This window comes from Nicotiana tabacum, chromosome 19 (assembly GCF_000715075.1).
Source record: "Nicotiana tabacum cultivar K326 chromosome 19, ASM71507v2, whole genome shotgun sequence".
NCBI lineage: Eukaryota > Viridiplantae > Streptophyta > Magnoliopsida > Solanales > Solanaceae > Nicotiana > Nicotiana tabacum.
The window spans coordinates 57,903,193-57,917,427 of record NC_134098.1 but is presented as its reverse complement, the minus strand read 5'-3'; the positions used below and the strand labels follow the sequence as shown (position 1 = coordinate 57,917,427).

At 37.2% G+C, this 14,235-nt stretch overlaps 1 long non-coding RNA gene across 4 annotated transcripts; it reads left to right on the top strand.

The window, feature by feature from the left end:
* Positions 1 to 1,823: 1,823 nt before the first annotated feature.
* Positions 1,824 to 8,783, top strand: LOC107771876 (uncharacterized). 4 transcript variants are annotated; one of them, XR_001644901.2, is made up of 9 exons: positions 1,824 to 1,986; positions 2,571 to 2,617; positions 4,008 to 7,108; positions 7,202 to 7,510; positions 7,623 to 7,706; positions 7,778 to 7,990; positions 8,098 to 8,308; positions 8,457 to 8,549; positions 8,629 to 8,783. It is a non-coding gene; the product is annotated as an uncharacterized LOC107771876 (long non-coding RNA). The 4 variants fall into 4 exon arrangements; XR_001644902.2 differs by having other exon boundaries at positions 7,051 to 7,108; positions 8,457 to 8,783; XR_001644900.2 differs by having other exon boundaries at positions 8,457 to 8,783.
* The last annotated feature ends 5,452 nt before the right edge of the window (positions 8,784 to 14,235 follow it).

Sequence of the window (14,235 nt, the reverse complement as noted above, 5' to 3'; positions counted from 1 at the left end):
TTTTTGTGTAGTATCCAGTAATGTCCAAGTTCCCTTGACTCAAACCATTTATCTCCTTCTGGAGCTGATACAACTTAGCACCATTGGTCTAATCATACATGTCTTCTAATTTTTGCCAAAGTTCCCTAGTATCATTGACATACCGTAGGCTGTCTGATAGGTCTTTAGACAACGAGTTTAAGATTCACGAGGTCACCATGTCGTTGCATCATTCTCACTGGTCGAGGGTAGCAGAATTGGGATCTGGTTTCTTACACTTTCCTGTGATAAAGCCTACTTTGTTCTTCACGGAGAGTGCTCTGAGGATTCCTCTTCTCCAGGATTTGTAGCCAGTTCCGTCAAAAGCCACCGACACTAACATAGATCCGGCACTCTCCGACGGATGTATGTACAGCGGACTCGTAGAATCTAGGGTTGTCTTATCTGTAGTCGGAATTTTGTCATCTCTAGCGATGCTTTAGTTCAACAAAGTTGAAATCGTTGTCAGCAAAACCAAATTACTTAGGTGAATCGACTAATTGATCGATTCTTACCCTAATTCCCAAAAACGACGAACAATTACTTTCTGTATAAACATAAGTAATCGAAATTCGTTGGAAGGAGGCTCTAGGATTAATGCCTGTGCTCTGATACCATGTGAAATTGTAAGTCCAATGGAAGGAACACGAGCTCAACAGGAGCTCCAATGGAGGAATCAGAGGATGTACAGAAAGGGGAAGAACGGAACTGAAGTTTCTAGAAAAGGAGCTGAGCTCTTCATTTAATCAACTCAAAAATAAAAAATGTAATTAGATTTTACCAATCACTAGACTAACCAACTAACTAGTGACAGCTGTCACTTACCATTTGACAGCTCACTAACTATTTCACTAACTACATTACAAGAAATGAATAAAAGAATAAATACAATGAGTAATCTCAACTAAGAGTGTGACATGAAAAATCAAGAGATGGCCCTTTGCTGTTGTGTTATTTTTATTGATTTGTGAGTCAGTAGTTGAAAAAAATCAGATTTGTATGAATGTTTTGACAAAACTCATTTATGTGTGTGAAGAAGACGAGCCGTGATAATGATAGTGGAAGAACAATAAATTACAGTATACTTTTTTTCTTGTGAGGAATTATGGAGAAGATAAAAGGGGTGATGAGATATAACATCAACATTTGGGCAAGCTATTAGTCGTAATTTGGTTTCTTCACTTCATTGAAATATACAAAGTGAGCACTTAGAAGGGAATTGAAAATAAGACTTGTTTGTGGGTGTTAACGAGTATGGTACTAGAATTATTATTAGGTAGAGCAAGATTTTTGTTACTGTATGTTGACAAGTTTGTTTGCTGTTACTGAAATTCGATTATCAGATATTTTTTTCTGATTGGGAAAATTAAGGAGTTGAGAAGAACTAAAAAAAAGAAAAGAAAAATTAAGAAAAGGAAATATGCACATGATTGAGGCTTTAAGTTTTCTTTCACTCGCTTAGTTCAATGTGTAATCCCTCCCTCCCTATGCGGGCATACAATCTGGTACTAATACTACTTTTAATAATTTTAAGGGGGTAGTAGGACATCTGTAGAGTTTGTTGGTTAGTCTGTTGGCTATCGGTCACTATAAAAAACCGAAATTATTGCGGTGGTTCATAAAAATCGCGACAATATAGATAATAATACGGCGGCGTTCCAGACGCCATTAGGGCATATGTTAAAACGACGCTCCTTTTTAAATTACGGCGGTTCAAAACCGCCACTAATTCCCAACAGTTTTTAATAATTCTTTTTATTTAGAACTCCCCGACTAAAAGGTTAAATATACAAAACATAATTTTAATAGCAACATATTTAGAACTCCCCGGTTAGACTCTTCTCTCTCTCTCTCTACGCCTTCTCAAAAAGACGATTTCCCCAAATCGTTTAAGGTCATATCGTTTAACGCTTCTCCCAAATCCTTCAGTTTTTGTAAGGAGATCAGATTTCAACTCGTTTAGATGTGGTAATGTGTTTCAATTCGTCTATAAATAGCCCTTTTCTGATAAATACTCGTTTGAATACGTCTCCTGTTTCAAGTCGTTCGTGTAATTCCTTTCAAAATGCCGTTGATTTCACTGATTTAAGGCATGCATGTGTGTGTATTGGATGGATATCAGTTTAAAGCACTGATCTTAGCCGTGAATTTTACTGATTTAGCCATTGATTTCATTAATTTAAGGCGTGCATGTGTGTGTATTGGATGAAGATCAATTTAAACCACTGATTTTAGCTGTCGATTCACTGGTTTTTCTGTCAATTTCACCATTTTCGCATTCAATTTTACTGATCCAACCGTCGATTTTATTGGTTTAGCTGTCGGCTTCTCTTTTCTATTTGCTAGGGTTCATGCATGTACTAGAGTGTACTGATTTTCCTCAATTTCTGCTAATGGTTTTATTTCTTCTTTTTATTAGTTTTTAGTCTATTTTTTTGTTCTTTTTCTGTTCAATTGGTTTGATTGTAGTCAAATACTTGCACTTATTTTTGATATTTTTATTTGTTGTTCAGTCTAATACTAACCTAAATTATTATATATGCGCTTGATAGGTAGCTGAAGCTATTGGGATCAACGTCAACAGTGAACAATTTGATAGGTATGCATTATTCTTGTACTGTATTATAATTATCTAGGCTGCTCTTCAGTTGTCAATTCATTTTGATTATAAAATTCAGAAGTGTTGTAATTCTAGTGAATAAACATGTATCTTTTAACTGTGATGTTATAATATTTTACTAGAGGGCCATCGCATTATGCATGATGTCATAGCTGGGAAATGTCTATTTATCCTTTCTGTTACATTGTTCAGATATAAACAATGTAATTCAGGATATTATTTGGGAAATTATAGTTAGGTACTCATTTGCAACTGATCATTGGTAGCAAAGGATATTCCTGATGTACTTATCTTTTTCCTATCACTAGACACTCTAAATTGGTTAAAGATTTAACTTTTGGCTATTTTTTTATATTAAATGATTAGTTAATGGTTATTGTAGATTTGATGATTAATTGTGCTGTTGCTTTACTTTGTTGTGTAAGGAATTCATTGATCAGCTTTTATGAGTAACATTATCATAGAACAAGCCTAAACAGCATGTGAAGCATACAAAAGCACCTAGAATGGCCTAAAACAATACATTCTTAAAATAGCTGTGTATTATCTTAACCAAACTCCACTGTTACAGAACATAACTCCACGTGTATTTTTTGTTTTTCCATGAACAAGTTGTTCCCTTCTATTTACGGATTCTTCAAAACCTATGAACTAACTTTTTTTGTTTTGATCTGTATTTTTATTTTTCCCTGAACAAGTTGTTCCTTTCTATTTACAGATTCTTCAAAAGCTGGTTAAGATAATACACAACTATTTCAAGAATTTATTGTTTTAGGCTATTTTAGGTGCTTTTGTATGCTTTACATACTGTTCAGGCTTGTTCTATGATAGTGTTACTCATAAAAGCTGATCAATGTATTCCTTACACAACAAAGTAAAGCAACAACACAATTAATCATCAAATCTACAACAACCATTAACTAATCATTTAATTGACAAAAAAAAGAGCCAAAAGTTAAATCTTTAACCAATTTAGAGTGTCTAGTGACAGGAAAAAGGTAACTACATCAGGAATATCTTCTGCTACCAATGATCAGTTGCTAATGAGTACCTAACTGTAATTTTCTAAATAATGTCCTGAATTACATTGTCTATATCTGAAGAATGTAACAGAAAGGATAAATAAATATTTCCCAGTTATGACATCATGCATGATGCGATGGCCCTCTACAAGTTCTTGTTATATATATATATATATATATATATATATATATATATATATATATGAACTTTTATGTAGTTCTTGCATTCTGTATTTTTTGTTTTTTCCCTGAACAAGTTATTTCCTTCTATTTACAGATTCTTCAAAAGCTGTGAACTAACTTTTTTTGTTTTGATGTTGTGATTTTTTTTAATTCTTTCTTTCTAGCTATGCCAATTGATAAATCTTGGATTAGCAAAACGCAAAATACACCTGAATATGCATGTGGGCTAAAAAGATTTTTGAATTTTGCTTTTGAACATGGTTCATTCGATGGACGCGTAATTAAGTGTCCATGTCCGAAATGCGGTTTTAATAAGTGAAAAAGAAGAAATGTAGTTGAAGAGCACCTGACTTGTAAGCTTTTTCCAAAAAATTACAAAGTTTGGTATTCACACGGTGAAGAATCAAATGCAACTATGCCACAAACGTTTCAGAGCACACATGTCATAGAAAAAACTCTGCATCCCCAAGGTCCAATGGTAACCATGATTAACGATGTATTTGGATTCATAGAAAATAATGTAAATGAGCCTGGTGTGTCTTGTGAGCCTATTAATAGAGAAGAAACATTTAATGAAGAGCATATTGATGGGCATAATGAAGAATATGCAAAGTTCTATGAACTGGTCGAAGATGGCAACCAATCATTATACGAAGGGTGCGCGAAGTATTCCAAATTGTCCTTTCTAGTCAAATTGTATCATATCAAGTATTTGTGCCGAATGACTGACAAAACGATGAGTATGATATTAGAATTATTAAAAGATGCCTTTGAAGATGTCAAGATTCTTGTTTCTTTTTATGAGGCCAAGAAAACCATCAACAAACTTGGCCTTAATTATACCAAGATACATGCTTGCCCAAATGATTGTATGTTATATTTTGGGAAAGATGAAGGCTTACAAGAATGCAAAAAATGCAAGACATCTAGGTAGAAGGATAATAAAAAGAAGCAGCCCGCAAAGATTTTGCGCTACTTTCCACTAAAGTCAAGGTTACATAGATTGTTCATGTGCTCTAAAACTGATGAGTCTATGAGATGGCATTCTTCAACGGGTAACCAAGATGGATTGATGAGGCATCCAAGGGATTCTCAGACTTGAAAAGCATTTGACTTGTTTCATCCTGAATTTGCTGCAGATCCTCGAAATCTACGACTAGGCCTAGCTAGTGACGGTTTCAATCCTTTTAGAGCAATGGTAACAAACTATAGTATTTGTCCTATGGTTCTTATTCCATACAATCGTCCTCATTGGGATTGTATGAAACAAACTATATTCATTCTTTCAATGATCATTCCAGGAAAACAAATGCCCGGCAATGACATAGACGTGTACTTACAACCTCTTATCCACGAGTTGAGAGTATTGTGGTACGATGGAGTGCAGGCATTAAACTCTTCAAAGAATGAAATATTTAAAATGTGAGTAGCCTTGGTGTGGACAATCAGTGATTTTTTTGGGCTTGGTACCTTATCTGGATGGAACACATACACTTAGTTTGCTTGTCCCACGTGTAACTTTGATACAGACTCTTGCAAGTTGAAGCATAGTAGAAAGTGGTATTTTATGGGTCATCGTCGTTTTCTTGATAGCGACAATCGATTTAGATTGCAGCGTGTCTGTTTTAATGAAAAACTTGAGCAACGGGAGCCACCAATAGTATTATCAGGGTCAAACATCTTGAAACAAATGGAGGGAATCAATTCCAATTTTGGGAAAGTAACTGAGTCGAATGCTAAAGGTAAAAGAACTCGAGGAAAAACTACCGCTGAAGATAGATCGAAACAGTGGAGAAAGAGAAGCATATTTTTTTATCTTCCAGTGAGGCGGACCTTGGAAAGTTTTAACATAAGCAGGAGGGATTCACAGATCTTCCAGATGCAAGACCCACCCGTCGAGCAGGGACGAAAGTTGGCCTTAGTGATCCGACGGTGCCGAGTGGAAGGGCCGTCGCTCAACGGATAAAAGTTACTCTAGGGATAACAGGCTGATCTTTCCCAAGAGCTCACATCGACGGGAAGGTTTGGCACCTCGATGTCGGCTCTTCGCCACCTGGGGCTGTAGTATGTTCTAAGGGTTGGGCTGTTCGGCCATTAGAGCGGTACGTGAGCTGGGTTCAGAACGTCGTAAGATAATTCGGTCCATATCCGGTTCTAGCACCATGCCAAATGTGTCCGAAGAAGAAGAGAAAAGCAAACGAAGCATGCCCAAAAGTAAACCAACCCCTTGGACTGCTACGAAAAATACCATCGGATTTCAAAGTAGCACGATCTAATTCAAAAATTTCACCCAATTGAGCACGTCTAGCATATTTTTTCACAGTAGCAGGGTATCAAACTGAATATTCAGGTATCAAATTTGGTTTATTTTACAGTGCGATTTTTCTTGATACCTAACATAATGCATGAAAGGATCCTTGAATAACCATAGGGTAACATGAAAATCCTTAGCAGAGGCTTCTACAAGACGTTCTATTTTTCCATAGAAATATATTCGTTCAAGAAGAGCCTCATTGCCCGGTATGGCTTGATAGTGGTATAAGGATTTCCCTCTAGGTGGTCCGCTTACTGTGCTATTTCAATGCTTCGGGGTAGAAGATGTCGAAGGAACAAAGAGGACGAAGGTGGAATCTAACTTATTGCGTCATAATCTAGACCTTATGCACATTGAGAAGAATGTGTGTGAGAATGTGATATATACTTTGCTCAATGATACTGAAAAGTCAAAAAACAATCTTAAAGCTCGGAATGATCTTAGAGAAATAGGTATAAGGAAAGAACTTTGGGAAGACAAGAATGAAAGCTATCGTCCAGCCTTGTTCACTCTTTTAAATTCAAAGAAAAGTGGATTTAAGATAGACATATTTTTGCGAACTTTAAAAGATGTCAAAATGCTTGATGGATACGCTAGCAACATTTCAAGATGTGTCGACCTGAAACAACAAAAGCTCAAGTCAATAAAGAGTCATGATTTTTACATTCTCATGCAACACTTGTTACCAATTGCCATACGTAATGTTTTACCTGACAAGGTGGCTGCAGTATTAATAGAGTTGAGTTCATTCTTCCGTTAACTCTGTGCCAAAAGCTTAAGCCCCTTAGACCTTGACATGCTCCAGTCTCGATATTTTCTCACCATGAATCACCTGAAAATGTTATTCCCTCCTACATTCTTTACAATCATGGTTCATTTAACTTATCATCTAGCTGGTGAAGCAAAACTTGAGGGACCTCAACAGTGTCGGTGGATGGATCCTATCGAGAGGTAAACAACAATTTTTATTGCTTAATTGGAGGTTGTTCATTAAGAATAGATGTTAATTTGTATCCATCAACTAATTTTTGATCTTTTGTTTAGGTATTTGGGACATTTCAAATCCTATGTGTGAAACACGTCACAACCAGAAGGTTCTATAGCTGAAGGATATTTAGCTGAAGAGGCTCTTACTTTTTGTTCCCAGTATATTGAAGGGATTGAGACAAGATTTAATATGCCACGCCGTGTTGACGATTTTCCGAAGGATAGAGGCTCGACGAATTCATCTAGTATTTTTCCACCAGTTGGTAAAGGACTAGGAGCTGTAACATTTGAGTTGTCCCCTATGGCAAAACGTCAAGCACATCGATATGTGTTACTAAATTGTCCACGAGTCATGCCATTCATTAAGTGAGTATTTAAGGCAAATCTAAATAAAACATGCATTAAATACATAAAAACTTATGTTAATTGTTATATTTATATCAATATGTCATGTAGTGAATTTAAAGTTTATTTACAGAGGCGGTGGAAGGGTCGAAAGCCTTCAACCACAGAGATAGAGAAGATAGTTAATAAAGACTTCATTGAATGGTTTCCTCGAAAGGTTGGTTACAAATGTATTAGAATTTTATAACTTTAGATTTGTGACTAACACATTTTACATTTTTGTTTCAGATGAACATCAAGTGATAAAATCTATTAGGTTGAAGGTTCAGGATGTCCATAACTTGGAGAATGAATTGCGTATAATTGTAGAATGTGAAGTTTGCTCAACCTATTGGAAAATCAGCCGGCCTTCTTGCAGGATTTTTGGGGCAGCTTGCTACAAATCCTCGATATTTCCCTATTAGCTTCGAGAGTTGGGAATCCATGCCTAAACCTTTTGTGGTCCGTGTTTTTAATGATTTCGTAATGTTAATGCCTTTTATTCTTTTGCATAGTTTTTATGTTATAGTTCTGTCAGCAGTAAACTAACATATATTATTTTTGTGAAGTCTCGATTTTTCTTTACGAGTGATCAGCAAAAGGTACGTAAAAGGTTATAATTCGCTTAACAAAAAGTGGAAGGAATTCAGGCTTAAACTATGACATGAGGCTGAGGATCCATTATTGAGTAAAGAAGATATCATCAAGAATGCTCCAGAAGGCATTCCTATGGATCAATGGGCATTGTATGTTAATTATCGTTCAAAAGAGGAAACAAAGGTTCTATGTTGTTGCTTTTGTTTTCTTTTTCCTTTTTTGTTCTGCCACTGTTGTGGCTTCTTTTTTTCCCTTTTCCATTTTGCTTAATGCAACTGGGCCCCTTGTCGCTTTTTATATGTAACAAAAATTCTCCTACTTTGACTTGTAGGCGCTTTGCTTGAGAAATCGACGGATTCGAGAACAACAAATACTTCCTCATACTAGTGGTGCTATGAGTTTGGCTAGAAGAAGGGCTTTGATGGTAGTTTAATACGACATACTTACTGTCGCTTTAATGTGACAAGAGTTATTTAGTTTAATTTTACTTTTTAAACTTTCAGAAGAAATAGGGAAAAGAAGTTGATCGCGGCAAAGTATGAACTAAGACTCATAAGAGGAAAGATGGGAGTTATGTGAACGATCAAGCTAGGGATATTGGGGCAAGTGTTGACATGGTTACTATTGTTTCATTTGATAGATTTAATCAGTTTTATTATGTTATTCCTGTTCCATATCCATTTTCATACTTAATGAAAACATCTGAAAAACGTGTGGTCATACAATGAGGAGTTTAACTTTAAATTATTAGTACATGCTTTAAGTAATCATTTAAGTACTACATAATCATTGGCTATATACTTAGATGATAGTTTGCAAGAAATACATTTGGTATATGGCCGATCTTATAGTTGCATTTACATAATCTGTTGTACATTCTGTTGTAATACATAATCTGTTGTAGTAGGCTTTTGTAATTATATTTTGTCTCTCGTGTAGAAAAGAATTGAAGAAATTTGAAGACAAAGACTAGAAACTCTGGCAGAAACTTCACCGAATAACGCGCTTGGTGTAGTCTTTGGTCCCAATGTCACGACCCAATTTTTCCTCCATAAGATATCGTGACGACACCTAATCTCTACGACTAGGTAAGCCTAATAAAATACGGAAATAATAAAAATGGAAGTAAAGCTTAACAACTAATGCAACAGATAACTAAATAACTGGTAACAATGCCGCTCGACATGTATAATAACCAACACTCTAGTAATACACAGTATTTCCAAAATCCAAAACATCATAAGTCACAAGCTATAGAAGAAAAACTAGTATATCTATACACCAGATTCTAATAAAAGGAGTACGGAAGGTAAATGATATAGGAGAAAATAGAGGGGGACTCCGAGGTCTGCGGACGCGGCAGATATACCTTGAAGTCTCCGTACAACAGCAAGCGCTCTTAGCTAATAGCGGGGCTGATAAGAAGCACCTGGATCTGCACACAAAACATGTGCAGAAGAGTAGCATGAGTACACCACAACGGTACCTAGTAAGTGCCAAGCCTAACCTCGATAGAGTAGTGACGAGGTCAGGTGCGGGCCCTACTGGGATATAATAATAAGACATACGATATAATAAAAATAAAGTAAAACAGAGAATTTAACAGAAAGAATTCACAGAGAAATAACAACACAGCACAATGAGATAACAACAGGGGCGTTCCCGAGATACCGTCTCATACTCCCAAAATATGCAGGGAGATCTCCCGAGTTACCGCCTCGTAGTTTCAAAAGTAAATGTGCAGGGAGAACTCCCGAGGTACCGCCTCGTAGTCTCAAAAGTAAATGTGTAGGGAGAACTCCCGAGGTACCGCCTTGTAGTCTCAAAAGTAAATGTGCAGGGAGAACTCCCGATGTACCGCGTCGTAGTCTCAAAAGTAAACACACAGGTCAACCGACAAATACAACAGTTAACAGCGAGAATCCTACAGTTAAGACTGATAAAAATAAAGGAGAAATATGAAATCAACTAGGCATGCTGCACATAGTCCAAATAAGCAGTTAAAGCATGTAGACATGCGACATTAGACTAAGCAGGATAACTACACATGCTGGTACAACTCAATTAAGATGAAAACAGGTCACTACTTAGTGAAAATTGGGTTTTACAACAAATAACCCGTGTACGCACTCGTCACCACATATCACAACAGTACCAAATCCTAAAGGGGTGAGAATCATACCAATAGATCAAATGCCGAGCTTGGTAGCGCAAGCTTGTGACCCAAGTGGGGGCATTAAGGTGATGTGGACACTATAATAAATAAAGCCATTGACAGAAGTGGGTTTGGTTGGGCCAGCAATGGTAACTGGGTGCTTATGATGTATTTGAGTAATACTTGCATGTCATGACCCAATTCTCCCTCCGTAAGACGTCGTGATGACACCTAATCTTTACGATTAGGTAAGCCTAACAAAATGCGAAAATAACAAAAATAAAAGTAAAGCTTAACAACTAACTACAATAGATAACTAAATAACTGGTAACAATGCCGCTCGACATGTACAATAACCAACACACTAGTAATACACAGTATTTTCAAAATCCGAAACATCATAAGTCACAAGCTATATAAGGAAAACTAGTATCTCTATACACCAGAGTCTAATAAAAGGAATACGAAAGGTAAATGACATAGGAGAGAATAGAGGGGGACTCCGAGGTCTGCGGACGCGACAGATGTACCTTGAAGTCTTCGTACAGCAGCAAGCGCTCTCAGCTAATAGCAGAGCTGATAAGAAGCACCTGGATCTGCACCCAAAACATGTACAAAGGAGTAGCATGAGTACACCACAACGGTACATAGTAAGTGCCAAGCCTAACCTCGGTAGAGTAGTGACGAGGTCAGATCCGGACCCTACTGGGATATAATAATAAGACAGATGATATAATAAAAATGAAGTAAAATGGAGAATTTAACAGAAAGAATTCATAGACAAATAACAACACAGCACAATGAGATAACAACAGGGGCGCTCCCGAGATACCTTCTCGTAGTCCCAAAAGTAAATACTCAACAGGGTATCTCCCGAGATACCGTCTCATAGTCCTAAAATATGCAGGGAGATCTTCCGAGTTACCGCCTCGTAGTCTCAAAAGTAAATGTGCAAGGAGAACTCCCGAGGTACAGCCTCGTATTCTCAAAAAATAAATGTGCAGGGAGAACTCCCGAGGTACCGCCTCGTAGTCTCAAAAGTTAATGTACGGAGAGAACTCCCGAGTAACCACCTCGTAGTCTCAAAAGTAGAGACACAGCTCAACCGACAAATACAACAGTTAACAGCGAGAATCCTACAGTTAAGACTGATAAAAATCAAGGAGAAACAAGAAATCAACTAGGCATGCTGTACATAGTCCAAATAAGCAGTTAAAGCATGTAGACATGCGATATTAGACTAAGCATGATAACTACACATGCTGGTACAACTCAATTAAGATGAAAACAGGTCATTACTCAATGAAAATTGGGTTTTACAACAAATAGCCAGTGTACACACTAGTCACATCACGTACACAGCGCTCACATATCACAACAGTACCAAATCCTACGGTGATTTTCCCTATACAAGGTTAGGCAAGCCACTTACCTTGAACCAAGCTCAATCAATCAGTAAGAATGCCCTTTCCTCGATTATCCGACTTCGAATGGCCCAATTCTAGCCAAAAATAATTACATATCATAAATACAACTATAATAGACTAATCTAATTAATGAAATCAAGACTTTAAAAAGAATTTTAAAAATTGTCCTAAAAAGTCGACCCGGGCCCACGTCTCGAAATCAGGTAAAAGTCATAAAATATGAATACCCATTCACTCACGAGTTCACTCGTACCAAAATTATCCAAATCCGATATCAAAATCCCAATCAAAACTCAAAAACTTAGTTGAAGAACTTCTCCCATTTTCCCTAAATTTCTCAACCAAATTCCTTAATTAAATGATGAAATCAAATATAGATTTGTGGAATATAACCATAAACGAGTTAAGAATCATTACCCCAAAGTTCTCTCTGAAAAATCCTTGAATTATCGCCTTAATCCGAGCTCTCAAAGACCCAAAATGAAAATGAGATCAAACCCTCGTAATTTCCACTTTTCTGCCCAGCGATCTCGCACCTGCAAACCTCTAGTTGCACCTGCGGAAATTCCATCGCAGGTGCAGAAATGACTTAAGAGGGATGGGTGCGCTTCTGCGATGAGGTGGCTGCACCTGCGCGCCTGCTTCTGCGTTCCTTTCATTGCTCCTGCGAGTCCGCTTCTGGGAGACTCTGACCATACTCGCTTCTGCGGCTCGATGGCCGCTTCTGCGGTGCCGCACCTGCGGCCCAAAATGCGCAGGTGCGATTACACCAAGTGCATCAACTTCAGCCAATCCAACACATTTCCAAATGATCTGTTAACCACCCGGAATCAACCCGAGACCCCCGGGACCTTAACCAAACATAGAAACAAGTCCTAAAATATCATACGAACTTAGTCTAGCCCTCAAATCACATCGAACAACAACAAAAACACGAATCACACTCCAAATCAAACTTAATAAACTTGAAACATCAAACTTCCACAACCGATACCAAAACCTATCAAATCATGTCCGATTGACTTCAAATTTTGCACATAAGTCATAATTGACATTTCGGACCTACTACAACTTCCGAAATCAGAATTCGACTCCGATATCAAAAAGTCCACTACCGGTAAAACTTTCCAAAAATTCGACTTTCGCCATTACAAGTCTAAATCAACTACAGTCCTCCAATTCACATTCCAGACACGCTCCTAAGTCCAAAATCACTCAATGGAGCTAACGGAACCGACAAAACTCCATTCCAGAGTCGTCTTCTCGCAGGTCCAACTACGGTCAAAATCCTAAGACTTAAGCTTCTGTTTTAGGGACTAAGTATCCCAAAACACTCCGAAACCACGAACAAAACCTCTCGACAAGTCACATAAGCAGAAAAAGATACGGGGGAAGCTGTAAACAGAGGATCGGGGATATTACTCTCAAAATGACCGGTCAGATCGTTTCAACCGAGCACCCTGGCCGTGTTCGAGGCTTAGGCATGGGTGCAGTTCCAACTGTAGTATTCAAGCAAACATCAAGACGAGGTGGTTGTTCTTATATGGGCGCAGCTAGCGCTAGTGCTCCACCTCCACAATGGGTGTAAGAGATGGCAAATATGAGATCACAATTAAATGCGCTAACAAGTACAAGTACTTATTTTTTCTCACTTATTTCTGACTCCTTCACAGGTACAAGTACTTATTTTTTCTTTGATTGCACATTCAATATTTGTATGTCCAAATAGCATAACCAAGTGAAACAACTGTCATACAATTTATAACTTCACTCAAATGAAGAAATAGCTGATAAAATGGCTTCAAGACAAGTAATTTATAACAGTGTAATCCACAAATATTTGTCAAATTCCACAAAAACTGCAGGCATTGAATCGCTCAAGAAACCAGTTCTGAAATAGTTTGAAATTTATTTCTTGAGCAAGGAATCTCAGTTTGTTGCTAAATTCATGGATCATCCGTCTTGTTCTCTCTTTTGAGTTTATGCAAACTTCAGTAGAGTGGTTCAAAGAATACTCTCAAGTTCTTAGGTTTGTTTTTAATTTGCCTAGTGTATGTTAATTTATTTGTCTCTAATTTGATCTTTGAGTTTTGTGTTCTCTCATATGGCAAATCCTCTTTCCTTCTTATGAAGTAATTGACACTACCTGCTGACAAGAATTTATATATAGTTCAGTATCTCTTGTGAACCCCTTATTATCAATAGGTTTCAAGCACAATATCGTAGAAGGGATACTAAAAAAGCACCTAATAGAGTATATTGTAAAGCATAAAAAGAAGAAGAAGAGGAAATAGCTTTGTGTCTGCTGAAGATATGCTTAGATAACTGAAATTTCAATTCTGGTCACTTGTGATAAAACTATAGAGAAGTGGAACACAGTCTCCTTTCTGATTGCTGACTTAATCTTCCCACAGTCAAATAACACATATTTTAGAAGCTGAATTATTATGAAGAAAGACCTGGAAAGCATTTGATATTTCTCCAAATGTTTATGGTGCTGTCATTTTCTATAGGATGTTGTTTTGGCA